We start from the raw sequence: 17,851 nt of genomic DNA on the forward strand, positions 1-17,851 counted from the left end.
CATGGCAATCTGAATGCTGCGCACGCAACCATGACGACATAAACTCACTCTAGGATGAACTTCTCAAACCTTGCGTCATCCGCAAACACAGCGATCTCCTAACATTGCAGATTCACAGACAACAATCCGATATCAAAGGTGTAATTTGTCGACGACGGGGCCATGACAAGGAATCGGCGGCGTGCCCACATTGCCATTGCAACCATTGCGAAAAAGCACGTGACTTCCGCTACACTTTTTTTCTGCCGCTTGTAGCGAGGGCCTCTCCTCAGTTTTTCTTCCTCCATGCTTGGAGGCTATAGTTAAAGCTTCTCGATAGCAGCGAAAAGCTCCGACCGAGCAAGCGTTGGAGAGCCGCCAACCCAGTTATGTTCTTTGCCCTTCACTGTTAGCGCGTTTGGCACTCGTTCGTGAAGTCGTGCATCTTGCACATACACCAACGGTATTTCACCGCCGACTACTGTGAGTGTGATAGCACCGGCGTACCCAGTAAAACTGCTGCAGCCAGCACTGCAGCAAGGCAACAACAAGGTATATAAAAACTGGTTGCGTAACTTTCATAGAAGCCCATGCATCCAGTAGTCGGCGTCGCTTTGCCACCGTCGATATCTACGTGAGGAAGACGCTACTAAGAGCAAAAAAAAATACTTATGACATCAACCCGGAAGAGCTACGACATCGCGCATTTGCCCTACATGGCGCGAAATTTAAATGTGTCCTAATTGCTGGCCTGCTACCTGCCTTGATTATTACGCGATTTATTGCGCCTTAATTGCGTCTTGGTAATTGCATGCAAGGGAGAAAAGGAATAAAAATAAAAAATAGAAAAACTACGTTGCTTTATTAGCCAAACGGCATACTTGCAATATGCACAAGAAACTGCGCAGGGGCAATTGTGAGGCAAATGTTCACGAGCACTATAGCATTATAGTTCGAAAACTCGAATTGCTCAATCGTTAAAAACTACTGCAGCAAGACTGCAGTTTTGAAATATAGCTTTGGCAGCAGTAGAGTAAAGCGCCTTGTTGCTTAGCCTGTCGCGTTTACCATCACCAAAGGCGAGAGTGCGCCGGCTGTGTGCCAGCGAAAGCAGTTGGCAGTCACAGGAGCGGCTATTTACACATTTTGTGAGCTAGTTAAGCTCCGAAATGAGCGTAAAATATAAGTAAACTTCTGAAGGCACGTACAAAACCACCACGGAAAAGTGAGCGACACCTTGTTGACCCGGTAATACGCCAAACCAAAATACACGCCGGCACAAGCTGATGGCATATTGCCTGGACACGCCCCCCAACTCGTTGGCCCTTGTTACCAGACTGCCAGCATGTGCCCGCTGTTTCTGAAACCATTGATTGATATGTGGGGTTTAATGTCCCAAAACCACTATATGATTATGAGAGACGCCGTAGTGGAGGGCTCCGGAAATTTCGATCACCTGGAGTTCTTTAACGTGCACCCAAATCTGAGCACACGGGCCAACAGCATTTCCGCCTCCATCGGAAATGCAGCCGCCGCAGCCGGGATTTGAACCCGCGACCTGTGGGTCAGCAGCCGAGTACCTTAGCCACTAGACCACAGCGGCGGGGCTTTTCTAAAACCAAACGAAAATTGGCGCTCATCCACATACCAAAGACCAAAGCTTTATGAAAGTAATCTACAATTTTATTGTAACAATTAAAACTAAAACTATTGAAATTAAACGTTTAATTTTTGTTTTCGCTATTTCTCCCCCTTCACGTAGTCGAGCTTCAATTGTCACGCGGTTGTTGATGTCTGTCGCAATAGGTTGGAGACCACTTTTTGTTCCGACTTACGCGACCTATTTAGATTGACCAAGACAACAATGTGCACGGGCGAAGGACCTGCCTTGGTGGATCGAAACTGAGGCTAGAAGGACGTAGAACGATGGCGCGCGTTCGCGACTCAAGCTATGAACCTGTGCGTCCTGCACTCCTGAAGTGCAGTATGCTCGATGGCTGGCGTAGGTTTTAGGAGCGTACACCCTGCTGCTTGTCTCCAAAACTGACGATATTTGAAGACGCGCATATCGAGCAGCAGTGTTTGGAATGTACTTCTTGATGTCATCTTTGTGCGTCAATACCAATATGCTGTGTTCAGGTATATGCCTAAAACTTCAGTTATTTCTAACAGTTAAATGATGATCATGAGTGGTAGTCGTCGCAATGGAGACGTGCCACTAGGTGTCAGCGTGGCCGAACGTGTCCACGCTGACACCTAGTGGAGGTTATCTGATTGGTGGTTATCTGATTAGTGGCTGAAGTCAAGACACGAGTGAAAATAAACCCTTCACTGCAAAGTACGAATCCTCAACCTCACTATTTAGAGGGAAAAAAAGATAAATCTAATGGTTAGTTCACTAATTATTACGGCTAGGCGGCGTTCGCCACCACCCGATCTAAAAAGTACATCCACATCCATCCATCCATCCATCCATCCATCCATCCATCCATCCATCCATCCATCCATCCATCCATCCATCCATCCATCCATCCATCCATCCATCCAGGTTAAACGGTGCTATAGCGGCAAAACGCCATTAGAAATCGCGCAAACTCTCATATAACGCTACACCATAAACTACTGCGGTGCAGACACGTTCAACTTTTGTGTTATGCCGATTCCTATTTTTAAGTGTTTGACAAGGCAGCCGATGAGGTGATAACATTATTGATGCCATGACCAGCGCGTCGCATTTATCAAACCACCACCTTTTCCTACCCTACTAATCAAGTTGTACCCCAAAGAAGGTGATCATAAGAGCACCCCGACGTAGGCGGCTCGGTAGATAGATAGATAGATAGATAGATAGATAGATAGATAGATAGATAGATAGATAGATAGATAGATAGATAGATAGATAGATAGATAGATAGATAGATAGATAGATAGATAGATAGATAGATAGATAGATAGATAGATAGATAGATAGATAGATAGATAGATAGATAGATAGATAGATAGATAGATAGATAGATAGATAGATAGATAGATAGATAGATAGATAGATAGATAGATAGATAGATAGATAGATAGATAGATAGATAGATAGATAGATAGATAGATAGATAGATAGATAGATAGATAGATAGATAGATAGATAGATAGATAGATAGATAGATAGATAGATAGATAGATAGATAGATAGATAGATAGATAGATAGATAGATAGATAGATAGATAGATAGATAGATAGATAGATAGATAGACAGCAAAGTGTCAAAAGCCCTTGCCCTACTGAATAATGCTTCGCAAAAAAAGGTTTGGGGCGCGGCCTTACTGACCACCACCTACCGGTAAAACACTCCCTCACCAGAGCAGGGTTGGCCTCCATGGTGAAGTACTTGGCCACTACCTCCAACATGAAACACACCAATTAAACCTTGGTCCTCACTACCTAGCGGCTGCGAAGGAATTGACCAAGGCAGCGGTAAGACCTGCGGCGCAGTGGAGGGTGTTAGAAATCTCTGGGTCTGGAGAGGCCGGCTTCAGAATTTGAACTTAGGTATGTTCAACGCTAGAGCCCTATCAACTGAGGCAAGCCCAGTTCTTTTATTAGAGAAATTAAAGGGTGTGTCATGGGACCTACTAGGGCTCCGCGAATTTAAGAGGACTTGTGAAGCTTATCATTGTTCAAGAACGGACACGTACTATGCTACGGTGCATTAGTTGACAGAATAGGACAAAGGGTGGAGTTCTTTATACACAAGCATATTGTTGGTAACATACCGGAATATTATAGCAACAGTAAAAGGGTGGAAATATTCGTAATCAACTATAACAAAAGGTCAAGGTGTCACAGGGCTACGCGCGCACATTGAGCCATAATGGTAATTTCTTTGAACGCTTCTATGAAGACATTGAGTTGGCAATGACTAGGGTAAAGGTACATTATACACTTCTGATGGGTGGCTTTAACGGCAAAGTAGGCAAGAAACATGCAGGAGGCCATGTAGTGGATGAATATGGCATCGGCTCTAGAAATGTCAAAGTGGAGTTATTTTTATTCAGAATCCCGTCCCGTCTCTCGAAGCTTCGTCGTAACGTCGCCCACAATTCTGTCCACGAGCTTTGCCAATCGGCTGTCAAAATTTGCCTCAAGGTCCTCGATTCTCTTAGCTAATTCGGCATTCGTAGGCATTGTGATACCACAAGCAGGAAACTTATTGAAGAATACAAGTGAACACACGAGCGAGCAAATAATACAAAGAGCAGCAGCAGCAGCAGCAGCAGCAGTGGTTGCGGTATAAAACAGAGCTAAATACCAAGGGTTGCGTAAAACCAACTGACCTGTAGAAGGCAGGAACAGCAATTAGACGAGTGTTCGCATCCGCAACCACCACTGCTTTGACGCGGGCGTGCCTCCTGTCACTGCTTTTGATGCCAAGACTGAAGATCCACGCAGGCGCAGGACGACGACAGGAATGCTGGGAACGGTAGATATGATGCGGCCAGATTATCCAGAATACAACGTTCCACGTTAACACGTGGATGATGAAATGACAGGTGCTGCAGCAGTCACTATCGGGACCCCGGCCTGTCTGGATGAACACCTGTAGAAGGCAGGAACAGCAATTAGACGAGTGTTCGCATCCGCAACCACCACTGCTTTGACGCGGGCGTGCCTCCTGTCACTGCTTTTGATGCCAAGACTGAAGATCCACGCAGGCGCAGGACGACGACAGGAATGCTGGGAACGGTAGATATGATGCGGCCAGATTATCCAGAATACAACGTTCCACGTTAACACGTGGATGATGAAATGACAGGTGCTGCAGCAGTCACTATCGGGACCCCGGCCTGTCTGGATGAACACCTGTAGAAGGCAGGAACAGCAATTAGACGAGTGTTCGCATCCGCAACCACCACTGCTTTGACCAGAGTTCACCGAACGCAGAGTTCACCGAACGTAATAAGTTACGAACAATGAACACCTTCTTCAGAAAACAGGGTAATCTTAAGTGCACGGCTGAAGTCGTAATGCTGAATCTAAAGATGAAATAAACTTTATTCTGTGTGTACACCCGGGCATCGTACAGAATGTAGAAGTAGTTGGCTAGTTCCGATGCAGTGACCATAGAATGCTAAGAGCTCAAATTCTTCTAAATTTTTAATATAAGCAAAAACATAAAGTGATACGCAAAAAGCCATTAATCGAGCTAGTAATGGCCCCGCCCTGGTGGTCTAGTAGCTAAGGTACTCGGCTGCTGACCCGCAGGCCGCGTGATGAAATCCCGGCTGCGGCGGATGCATTTCCGTTGGAGGCGGAAATGTTGTAGGCCCGTGTGCTCAGATTTGGGTACACGTTAAATAACCCCAGGTGGTTGAAATTTGCGGAGCCCTCACCTACGGCGTCTCTCATAATTATACGGTAGTTTTGGGACGTTAAACCCCACATATCAATCAAATGAGCGGGTGATGAGATGCAAAGTACAGGTATTCACAGTTCTGTTTCAGAATAGATTCGCGCCTCTAAAAAAGGTAACCGACGTTAGCGTTGGCGGAACGAACTATAATCTTACTAGTGTCAAAAATTGTGCCATGAAAGTTGGAGGTACTGTTATTATACGGAAAACTTGGAAACTATACCAGGAGGCGAAAATCTAATTATGTGTCACAAATCAAACAAGCCTCATACGCAACCGACAAAAAATAGAGGGAGCGGAGCTTTCAAAGTTAAGCAATGGGTTAGGATAGCTGACATAGGCAGGCACAACCTGGAGAAAATCTAGCAGGCTGTAAAATGCGTCAAAGCCTAAGCGCTGCCAAGGAAAACTGGTATATAGGCTGAAATAGCGTATATGCATAAAGGGTCAAGGAAGACATTGTCGTAACCAATATGAATAGGATAGTTGAGGTGGCAAAGAACTTCTAGCGAGAGATGCACAGAAGCCAAAAAAATGAAGACAATATCGTAAAAAGCAATAATAACCTAGAGCAATTCGACATGCTACCAGTAGCGACAGTTAAAGTAATGAAAGCCGTAGAAGGAATGCGAAGAGGCGAAGTCATTCGTGAGGATAAGGTCTCTACGGGCCTGCTGAAAGATGACGTAGAAATTATGTTAAAGAACTAGCCGCCCTATCTGAGAAATGTCTCTAGAAGGGATGGGTTCCAGAATCTTGGAGGAACGCCAACGTCCTCGTATTTAATAGAAAAAGAGACGTCCAAGTCATGATAAAATACAGGCCGATCACCTTATTGTCCGTTCTCTACAACCCCTTTACAAAGAGAATACGTAACAGAATCAGGAAGACATTAGAGTAAAAGCAAAGTACCAAGCAGGATTTCGTAAAGGCTACCCCACAATAAACCATTTTCATACTATCAATCACGTAATAGAAAAATGCGCGCAACACACCCAACCCCTATACTTTGCCTTCACAAAGTACGAGAAAGCGTTTGGCTAAGTAGATACATGCGTAGTTATTCGTGCACTTCGGAATCAGGGCTTCGACGAACCCTACATAAATATGCTGGAAGAAATATACAGTGGCTCCGTGGCCACCATTGTTGTTCATAAAGAAAGTGACAGAATAATAATAAACAAGAGTGTAAGGCAGGGAAACACTATCTCTCCAATGCTATTCACCGCGCGATTACAAGGTATCAGGGCCCCTTATTGGGAAGGGCTAGAGACAAGAGTTAATGGAGAGTATCTTGTTAATTTGCGATTCTCTGATGACAATGCCTCGAAGAGTAACTCTGGGGATGAATTACAGCTCATGATCACTGACTTGAACGTGAAACGCAGAGGTGTAGGTCTGAGAATAATATGCATAAAACTGAAGTAATATGCAATGGTCTCCGCTGAAAACAGCGCTTTGCGATGGGTGGAGAAACGCTGGAAGTTGTGAAGAAATATGTCTACTTAGGATAGGTCGTAACCTGGAGCCGAACCATGAGAGTTCAATAACTAGAATAATAAGGAAGGGGCGGATCACATTCGGCAAGCATTCTCAAATCGTAAATGGTAGTCTGCCACTCACGAGGAAGGCCTATAACAGCTGCCTCATACCGGTACTTAACTACGGAGCAGAAACCTGGAGGCTTACAAAGGGTTTAACTAAAATTGAAAATGACGGAAGGAGCAATGGAAAGAACTGATAGCTGTAACCCTCAGGAACAAGAAGAGAGCAGAGTGTATTATAGAACGAACCGGGTTCAAGGATAACATAGCATAAATCAAAAAGAAGGAATGAGCATGGACCGGGCATGTATCTCTTAGGCAGGATAACCGCAAGTCATTAATAGTAAGTCACTAAATTCCCAGTGAAGGCAACTGAATGAGGTGAATAGAGAAAGTTAGGGCAGCCGAAGAGATTAAAAAGTTTGCAGGTGTAACGTGGCAGCTGAAAACACAGCACTGGTTGACTTGCGGATCATGGGTGAGGCATTTGCCCTGCAGTGGGAGTAGTCAGGCTGACGATGATGAACATGAAGGAAGGTAACGTAGACGCAGCCATGCAGATATTACATCAGAAAGAGACTGAAAGTGATTTGGTGAAAGGCACTATGAACTTTATTTATTTACGTATTGGTGTAGTGTAGAAGATTCAATTTGAATTAGGGTGCATCTAAATAAGACGCAAGGCTCACTCTGCTATGTGTTATTCAGCAATTAACGGAAACGCTAGCTGAAGACTCACGTTTCAGTTGTTTTTTTCTTGCGATTTTGATCAGAAGTGGAAAGCAAACTCGAACAATAAGCGGTTTTGTTCAGACTGAGGAGTAAAGAATTTCATCTGATAGTTGTGGCTTGGCAAATTTATGAAAGTGGTAGCACATGCGTCAGTCAACCGTTGACTAACTTGCACGGAAAAGTTGTCAAGCACCTTCAGAATAAATTCTTACGTAGACCGTTATGTGCACTGTAGACATAGGTATGCCATGCCTTTTGCAGGGATGGACAAATCAGTGTTTGTGTAACCACTGCTGTTCGTCTTCTTAAGTTGTCAGAGGACGTTTGTGGTTTCTCCACCTCTCTTCTGTGCCCATTAGCCAATCTTGGCTCCTCAACACTTCACACTCTGTATAATTGACAGATTGTAAAGGTTATTCGCCACCGAAATACAAATGTATCTTTAAGTATACATAAGTGCAGAACTACATGATAATAACTATATTAGACGTTAAACGTCCAAAACCACAATGTTTTACCAGCGTTTAACTTATACGGCATTAACACGCTAGCTTCAGTTGCAGAAAAGCTACCTGAGTTGTGCCCTTTAGTTCAAGAAAAAATAGAGGGTAGGGAAAAGAAAAATCATAGCTGCGAAATTGAGCATGTGTTCACTTCTGCACATTTTCAACGCGGGAGTGTGTACCCCTTTTACTTCCGTAAATTTTTCGTGAGTGAAAGCTTCAGATGTTTTAATGTTCGCCTAAAGGAACAGGTATAACGTATCACATGTGGTATCGTATTGTAATACTCGTAAGTAACGCAGTGACCTCATTTTCGTTGATGTGGAAGTATTTTTGAGTAGTGTTTCAAACTCTCCCATAGAATAATTGAATACATTCTTGCTTACTGCTTTGCTGCTGATGGGTCCTTCTTTTTACGCAGAAGTGAATACAATGAAATATTCCCTCTTCCCGCCGAGAACGTCTATTGTTGCATGGATTAACCTCACATGACAGTGGCTAGCGTACCTGGGTAATATGTAAAACAGTGAAGTCACACCCTACTAGTGGGCATTTGATTTCTTCCGGTGGATTTTTCGGTTGAGCCATTTACCATAAAGAGCGTTCGTGTCAAGCGACGGCTCCTGCAGATGACGCAGATAGAATGTAGTCCAATAACAACGGCCTGTGGCAGTGCGTGTTATCTGATACCAACTGTAGAACAGCCATCATCGTAATCATGACGTTCAAATTGCCTTAATCCTGCATTTTATAAGCAGGCAGCTTCAAGGGCGAGCTAGGTTCTATATGTTAGCTGAGTCTCACATTTCACTCATTTGAGAAAACTTCTTTTTATTACCACTTCATGCCGGCATTCTGTCGATTAGAGCACTGGTATTTCTATTGGGGTGTCTTGTAAAAAGGTCTGTTTCCAAGAGCAGGGATACCGTAGCCCCCCCCCCCCCATTAGTATAGAGGGTCGTCTTTTATGAGAACAAATTATGATAATAGGTGCAATTCAAGGCCATCAACAAGTATCCTATACATACCCCCACCCCGAAAAGGAAACTCTGGCTACGGGCCTTGTCGTAAATCGGCCGAACATTCGACAAATTAATGTTCTCATAAAGAGCTTTTCTGCGAAATACTCAATAAAATGAAATGTGTTCCTAAACTTTCCTTATTTAATATTGTTTTGAGCCGCCATGACGACCGCGCAGCAAACAAAAAAAAAAGAGGAAAGTAGCTGATGATATCAGCTGTATTTCTGAAACCTCGTGCATGCCTGCAGCATTTATTGTTTTTGCGACTGCTGAAGTAGTGAATACTGCCCTCATATGCTGTATATTACCAATTCAACATTACATTCAACTGGACATGGTATACCGGGCTGGTCAAAAGTTTCCAAGCAACTGTTTCATGTGTTCCTGTGGCAGCGTGGCCTCAGAACTTTTGACCCTGCACCCCGTGTACACGAGCGTTTCTAATAGCGCTTAAAGTACACGTGTTCATACGGCGTTACACAATGTAAAAATTCTTGGACATACTTTGCTGTGATGCCCAGAAATTACGCTGTATGGCGTAGAATGGATGATTGTACTGGAGGTTTATTTTCGCAAAGCTTTCGCAAAGCGCAGAGCAGAAGTTTATTCAGATGTTTTCGACAGTACAGATATGTAATGCGCTGGCGTCCGGTTTGTCTTATGTACGTCTACGCAGCATTTCATGTTGCGATCGCTGCATTTCCAGTATTCGTTCGAAAAAGATCCACTGCACTTGGTGGCACAGTAGCCTCCCTTCTTTTCGCATCTACTTCCTGGGGATAAATGTAAAGTGAAGAAAGATCAATGCCAATCAGCGTGAATGGTCAGATTAAAATTTGAACAGTTGAATATTTTGTCAAGTACGGCACGCTCGTGAAGTCGACGGGTGATGCCGCACAAGAATACAAGACAACTTGGAGCGAACTTCTGCTCCATTAACGAAAAGCAACAAACACAGTTCAACATTTTCACCGCAAGCGTGCCCGTGGTAGCGAGCGACCATCTGCCAAAACAAAATGAATCCCAGTCACTGCCCGCACCATATTTTCAAAACGAGTTGTTTGAGCCCAGTCAACGCCCACCTACTGTCTATCGCGAAATATGATAAGACGTGAGCGTCATAATTTGTGGCAGATACCTCGAAGGAGGAGGAGAAGGAGGCAACAAAAGGGAGAAGGCAGGGAGGTTAACCAGAAAGACATCCGGTTGGCTACCCTACACTGGGGGATTAGAGAAGAGGACAAGAAAGACGAGAAAAAAGGAATAGAGAGAAAAGAAAAAGAAAGGTGGGGGAGAGACTGACAGTCATTTCACTGCAGCGTGTGGAGCTCTACCGCGTGTCAGAGGCGTTCACACAAGCCTGTCTTTCTCAGGAAACACAGCAGGCCTTTCACTGCCTTGTGGGCTGTCGAGGCATGTGGACGTTGCTTTAATACCACCTGCACAGAAAGAGGCCGATCATCCAGACGCCGCATTGCGTTGGCAAGTACTTGTCTACATGAGGCAAATTGAGGACAATGGCACAGCAGGTGTTCGATATTTTCGTCGGTGCTAAAAACATCGCACGCAGCACTGTCAGTAATCCCGATTAACGTGGTATTAGCTTTCGTGAAAGCAACTCCCAGCCAAAGGCGATAGAGAAGCGAAGCTGTACGTCGATGTACATTGCTTCTCGGCCTTTTGGTTAAGATCAAAGTGCATGAAAGAGCATGAAAAAGCTAAGGGAAAGTGGTAGTCATTATCACTTTATAAGACACTGAACAATACACACATGTCACTGCCCCCTCCCAAAAATAGCATTGCCGCGATGCAAACGGCCAAAAAGCACACCATAAGCAAGAAAAAAAAGAATAGTGCAAGAAGAAATGCAGTATCGAAGTGCATACACACATGCGCTTGCGTACGCGCACAAGTTCACATAAATTCAGTACACAGTTAAATCAGTCGTTATCGTTCGTAGAAAGGCTTCAGTCGCACGACGGACATTACCTCAGGTCGCAGAGGACACCACTGGCGCTTTATCGTGCCTTTGGGGATGGTCTTATGGTTCACCTCATTGAAAGGCCGTCGGACCTTGTATGGGTCGAAGTAGCGTAATAAGAGCTTCTCGCTCAGTCTGCGACGGCAAACAGGCATCCACAGCCACACAAGCTCACCGGGAGTGTATCCTCTTCTTGCCGTCGTTCTAAGCTGTAGTTCTGGGAATATATTTCTTGCTGACTTGTAAGCCGTCGGCGGGCAAGTTGGTGAGCTTCTTCCAAGCGAAATAAATATTGAGGTACGTCAGGATTCGCGTCACTGTTGTTTACATGAGACACCTTGGCACCTAGTGTTGTTGTAGGTGCTCATCCATACACAAGGCAAAATTTATTCATTCTGGTGGTCTCTTGCAACGCCGTTTTTTATGAAAACGTTACAAAGGGCAACCCTTGGCCCCATGTCCTGCGCTCTATACTTACGTACATTGACATCGTGTCTGCCATTGTCTTGTTGAGCCGCTCTGTGACGCCGTTGCTCTGTGGATGGTATGCAGTAGTTCTGGGGTGACTGGTCTGGCTATACTGCAATATCGCTTGCATAAAGGAACTACAGCAGGCTGTTCCTCTGTCAGTATATATCACCTCTGGGGCACCATGACGCAAAATAATACAACTGACGAAACATCTGGCAGCTTTTTGAGCAGTGGCCTTCGAAAGTGCTTGTGTTTCTGCGTAGCGCGTCAAATATTTTGTTGCCACGAAGATACACTTATTTCCTGACGACGACGTCGGGAATGGTCCAAGAAATTTCATTCCAATATGTTGAAGTTGTCTCGTAGCAGCTGGTATTGGATTTAGGAGCCCGGCTGGTTTAGTGGGGGGTGTTTTTCGACGTTGGTATTCCCGACTCATTTGCACGTAGTGAGAAACGTGTGCTGTAAGACGAGGCCAGCAGTATTTTTCACAAATCCTTGACAGGGTCTGCGTGAGGCCGAGGTGCCTTGATAGAGGCATGTCAAGAGAGGCCCACAGAACTTCCGACCGCAAAAAAAAAAATGATGGGACGACAAGAAGGTACGCCGCACTGGTGGATTCAAACTTCTTCACCAGAAGGCCGCTTTGCAAACAGAACGTTGAAGCACTTCACATGAAAAGGTGTGGGTTGTCTCATCTGCTTCTTTCGAAATAGTTGATGACACCGCGTAGTTATTCTTCATTACGCTGTTTTGTGGCGAAGCTTGAACTTGTTACTCCCCTGAAAAAATTTCAGTCGTCGTCGCTGGACGCAGGCTGCTATGTAGGTGCACGTGACAAAGAGTCCACGTCGGAATGTTTTGCATCATTCTCGTGTACAACGATCACGTCAAACTTTTGTAGGCGTAGAATCTATCTAGCCAGATGTCCTGCAGGGTCTTTCATGTTCGTTAACAGAGTAAATGGTGATCCGTAACGACGGTGAACGGTCTGCCGTAAATGAACGGTTGATATTTAGATGTGGCCCACACTATTGCCAGGCATTTCCTCTTGGTTGTAGAAAAATTTACTTCAGTTGTCGTGAAGGAGTGACTCGAGTAAACGATCACCCGTTATTGGCCATTTTGTTTTTGTGCAAGTACAGCACCGAACCGATACTACTTGCATTAGTGTGAATGTTGATTTCCGCGTTATCATCGAAATGCGCGTAAAGAGGTTGTTCTTGCAGTCGACGTTGCAGCTCGTGAAAACCTTTCTCCTGCGATTGTTGCCGCACAAATGGTACATCATCTCTTCTAAGGCGTATGAACGGCTCGGCAGTTTCAAAGAAGCCTCTTCAAAAGCGCCTGCAGTATGCACACAGCCCAAAAAAACTTCGAACATTTTTTTGTCCTGGTCGTGGGGCTGCGGGAATCGGCGAATACCTGCAGTCTTTTCTGGATCTGGCAGAACTCGTGCGTGCTGCCCCGCTGCGGTGGTCTAGTGGCTAAGGTACTCGGCTGCTGACCGGCAGGGCGTGGGTTCAAATTCCGGCTGCGGCGGCTGCATTTCCGATGGAGGCGGAAATGTTGTAGGCCCGTGTAGTCAGATTTGGGTGCACGTTAAAGAACCCCAGGTGGTTTAAATTTCTGGAGCCCTCCACTACGGCGTCTCTCATAATCATATAGTGGTTTTGGGACGTTAAACCCCACATATCATCAGAACTCGTGCATCACTTGGTGCAGAAGACTGAGGCGCAAAAAACATATCGTGAAGCAGGAAGAGCAGAAGAGAAGAAAGAAAAGCGTCAACTACCAACTGTTTAATGACCGTCTAGGAAACGCACAGGAGAGAAGACAAAACCGCACATGCGTACACAGCCAACGAACATCACACAGCGTCATGATCAAGGCACTAAGTTATCCAAAAACTGCACTTCTGTTGAGTACAACACAATAGATGTATCACTGATACAATCAGGCCCTTTCTTCTTGATAAAATAGGCTTCAAAGAGCTCTCTAGCTGTTTGTTTTTTGCTCCTGCCAAGAATCACCGTTTTCTCAAACAATGGCACACATCCACGGCTTTACAGTGTGCTGGAAGATGTGCATGATCACTTTTGCCTAAACTATTGGCATGCTCCCTCATTCTGTCATTAATACAACGCCCCGTTTGATCACTATAGAACTTGCCACAGCCTATGGGAGTCCCATATACCACGCCTTGTGCGCAGTGCCTAAAAAGTCTTGTGTGCTGCTTCTGGCAGCCCCTTTGCTAATCGCATGTGATATGCGGGCACAATTGAGCAAGTTTGTCGGAGCTGAAAAAAAGACTGGAACGCCGTAACGGGAAGCCACCTTCTTGAGGTTATGGCTCACACGGTATATATACGGGACCACCTCAGGATTAACCCGCTCTCTCTCCTTCGGGCGCGAATTCACATTAGCTTCTCTGCCTTTCACCCTCTGCAGCAGGGATCCCACTACTGAACTAACCACGAACTGAGGGTAGCCGGCCTTGGAAAGTCTTTGAAGTTGACGCATAAAGCTAGCTTGCATAACATGCTTTATGCGTCAACTTCACAAAGGCACCGGGGTATACGCGGTGTCGTGCTTTCACTCGAGCCGTGCACTTTCCTGTTTGTAGCATCAGATGACCACCAGCAGTTCTGATTTGTGAACCATACCATGTTGTGAGGACTTTTTCCAGTCTAGCGGCAAATATTGTGGTTAGGGTGTAATAATTGGCCACATTGTGAACGAGTTCAGATACGTTCTGGTAGTCTGAAGGAACTTCACGGGCAGGTACGTCGTTGCCCGGAGTCATGGCCTCGTCGCAAATTGGTATTTGTGTTCCCCGCCGACGCATTTCCCTCCGAACCAGCGGACACATTTCGTACGCTCGTTGAATGTGCTACTATCATATTTTCTTCTACCAGGGGAGGCTCTTCATCAATTTGAGGGGCAGCAACTAAACCTCCGTCAGTTGCTGTCTTCAGTTTCTCACACGGGGGCTCGGAGATCGACCCCGTGCCACTCCTACATAGCAAGATTGAGATGAGCGCCAAAATGAAGATGATGGTGGCCTGCAGCGGAAATAGGGCCAATGTTCAACTCAAGAAAGATATACTTCAACTTCGCACGGCTTCTCATCTTGCCGAGGTGGAGGGGCGTCGACGGAAAAACCGCGAAGGCCTAGGTCCCGGTAGAAGCAGCGGCGGTACAAGTAGCCGGCTTCGTCACAATGAAAACACAGAGAGCGGTTGTTAGATGTCCTCCAGACTTCATGCTTTCTCGGGGGGAGGCATTGGTAACTGGTTGTGTGGGTGGGTGGCGTTGGAAGTAGTGGCGCTGAAGACTGTGGGCGATGTGGTGGCAAGGTTTTGACAAAGACGTTGTGCCCCGTCATTGGGGCATGACAACTGACAAGCAAGAAAATATCTGTTTCCCGGGCAAGCATAATGTCACTTCAGCGCCGGTGTAACTAGCACTCTGTGCCAGGCGAAATATTAACTGCACTTCCAACTGAAGGCAGTCCCCGACAAACGCATTTGTCGAAATAACTTCGTTGAGGCAATGAAAGCTTACATAGTAATGACCTAAAGTTAACGGTGAAATATAAAAAAGTGAGTCGTGAGTATAATTTAATCATCGTATTTGTTATTCGAACTATTACCATGGACTATTACAAAAGTGATAAAATCTCCTAGACCTCAGCCAATGTATGGCCACCTGGCATAAAAATATATTCTTAGAGCAAATATATATATATATATATATATAACCAAAAAGCAATGCTGGGTTCGAATAAAACTATCCGCAGTGAAGTAGACGCACCTATGAAGTGACTATATTGACGTTTTGGCTGCGGGTCTTAGAGCCAACTAGTCTTCGTATTCTTCTTTAATATCTGCTTTGCTCAAAGAACACGCACGGTGGTGATCTGTCCAGTGAGGGATGCATTTAGTTTCAAATATATATATATATATATATATATATATATATATATATATATATATATATATATATATATATAGCATGTTGCGGTGCAGCATGATTTATACAGCAAACAAAAGGGAAAGATAATTCTAAGTGCGTGCCAAGCGGTACGCTGTTTGAATATCTTTTGCATTGTTTGCGCTGTAACATATACCCCTCGTGAACTTTTATGCTGCGTCCATCTGCGATGTACAAGGAGCACTTCAGATATCTACCAGGTCATCCGGCATCCGCGATGGCCACGTCCTAGAAGCGGACATAACCCGACTGTTACAGCGAGGACATTGATGCGTACTCACCGACAAATGAGGGGCTATCAGCGATGTGCAAGAACCAGTTCGGATATCTACCAGGTACTCCCGCGTCCGCGGTGGCCACGTCCAGAAAGCGGACTGGACATGATTGCGAGAGTGAGGACACTGATGTCTACTCACTGGAAGGTGAGAGGCAATCACAGATGTATCAGGACCAGCTCGGATATCTACCAAGTCCTCCAACTTCAACGATGGCCACGTCTAGAAAGCTAACGGGACTTGACTACGACAGTGAGGACACTTATGGCTACTCACTGTCAAGAGAGGAGCCATCTGATGATGACTTCGAAGCTGTAACGTGCCCAAAGACAAAGAGACGTAAGGCGAGGGCCTGTTCGTCCCCCCCCCCCAAAAAAAAATGTCTGAACGAGCTACGCGAAGGCCAGACGCCAACACCATTGTTTTAGTTCCTTCTGAGCCCAACGGCAACATAAAGCGCCTTAACAGGCAATCTGTTTTGGTGCAGCTCGAGTGACTGGTGCCAGATGAAATCGTCAAGATCACAGTGAACCCACGTAAGAATGTCATGGCGATTGATGTTTCACATGCTACTGCACTAAACGTTCTTCGCAACGTCACAGATGTGGGTGGTATCAATGTGTGCTCATACATATCAATGAGCTCCAACATCGTCACCAGTGTGATCTACGACGTTGACGTTACCATTCCCATCCCGAACTTAAGTGGCCTGGTCAACCAGCTATTGAAGCAAGTGTCATCGTGAAGGTTTTTTTGATTTGGTACCTCACTCTGCGCGAATATAGATTTTGGAATCAACTCTCTACTTTCGCACGTAAATGCGGACCACTTTCGAGACTCTGTAAGAGCGTTCTTGCCAAAACCGCTGCAATGTCTCAACTGCACGATACTCGGTCACGTGAGAACCGTTGGCAAGAGCAAGGAATTATGTTCTCGATGTACTGAAATGCATTCCGCAGTCACTTGTAAAGCCACTGTTATCACTTGTTCTAATTGCAATGGACCCCACGAAGCTTCCTGAAAAGATTGCGAAAAATGAAAATAAATAGCTGTAATGAGGTATATGGACCACAAATCGAATCACGATGCCGCCGCAACCGTCAGAAATCGCTGCCGTCGGCGCCGAAGCTCGTTAGAAAAATACAACGCATCTGCATTCACAGTGGCCACTCGACGCTCTTGTTCACCATCCCCTTCTCCACTCGGATTAAACTCGGCTGGTATGAAGCAGATTGCCGTGTAAAGCATGGTTTCCACGGACTCCACTTGGTTTGCATTGCCAAAGCTACAGTCCCATGGATCAGCGATGGTCAATATCAATAAATCCATCATGGAAACAACTGACACAGTTTGGCCTTCGTTGAAGAACTCGCAACGCCATGCTGAATTACAACGCACCTCGGCATTGCCAGAAGACAAACCTATCCTAATAGTTCTTCAATCACTGCTTGGCGCATTTCAATTGTTCTTCAGCAGACTGAAATCAGCACACACTGAGGCCGTACAACAGGTACTGGACGTTCTACGTCCAGTACTTGCAAGCCTTCAGTAGGCATCATGAACCGACACCTACGGTGGAACATGACACGTCTGAAATCTGGCGTCCACTACTGTAGAACGCAGTAGTGTAGTTTAAGTGTACCTGTTTTTCCCATGTTATTCTCTTTTTATCTCTCTCTTTTCATCTCCCCATTCCCTTCCACCGGTGTAGGATAGATAAACGGCACTCGACTTGTTGATCTTTCTGCCTTTCCTTCTTCTACCTCCTTCTTTAGCCATTGAAGGTGGTGAGGGATTGTTCGCTAGCAACCTTGAGGTGGCACTAAGGCAAGTCTTGAAAGCTATTTGACCATTATTCCTTCGCACCAGTTCGAATACGTCCGAGCGTGGCAGCCCACGCTAGCAAGCTTGTATCTTCAAAAGAAGGCTTCTACAAGTGGTGT

The 17,851-nt window shown here is 45.4% G+C and overlaps 1 long non-coding RNA gene across 1 annotated transcript in view; it reads right to left on the bottom strand.

Annotated features, from left to right (window-relative positions):
* Positions 1-9,728: 9,728 nt before the first annotated feature.
* LOC142786392 (uncharacterized) overlaps positions 9,729-17,851 on the bottom strand; it is a 79,089-nt gene continuing 70,966 nt past the window's right edge. Inside the window, exon 3 of the long non-coding RNA XR_012889034.1 lies at positions 9,729-9,958. This is a non-coding gene — a long non-coding RNA (uncharacterized LOC142786392). The remainder of the gene's footprint in view (positions 9,959-17,851) is intronic.

The sequence above is a fragment of the Rhipicephalus microplus genome, chromosome 2 (genome assembly GCF_043290135.1).
Source record: "Rhipicephalus microplus isolate Deutch F79 chromosome 2, USDA_Rmic, whole genome shotgun sequence".
NCBI lineage: Eukaryota > Metazoa > Arthropoda > Arachnida > Ixodida > Ixodidae > Rhipicephalus > Rhipicephalus microplus.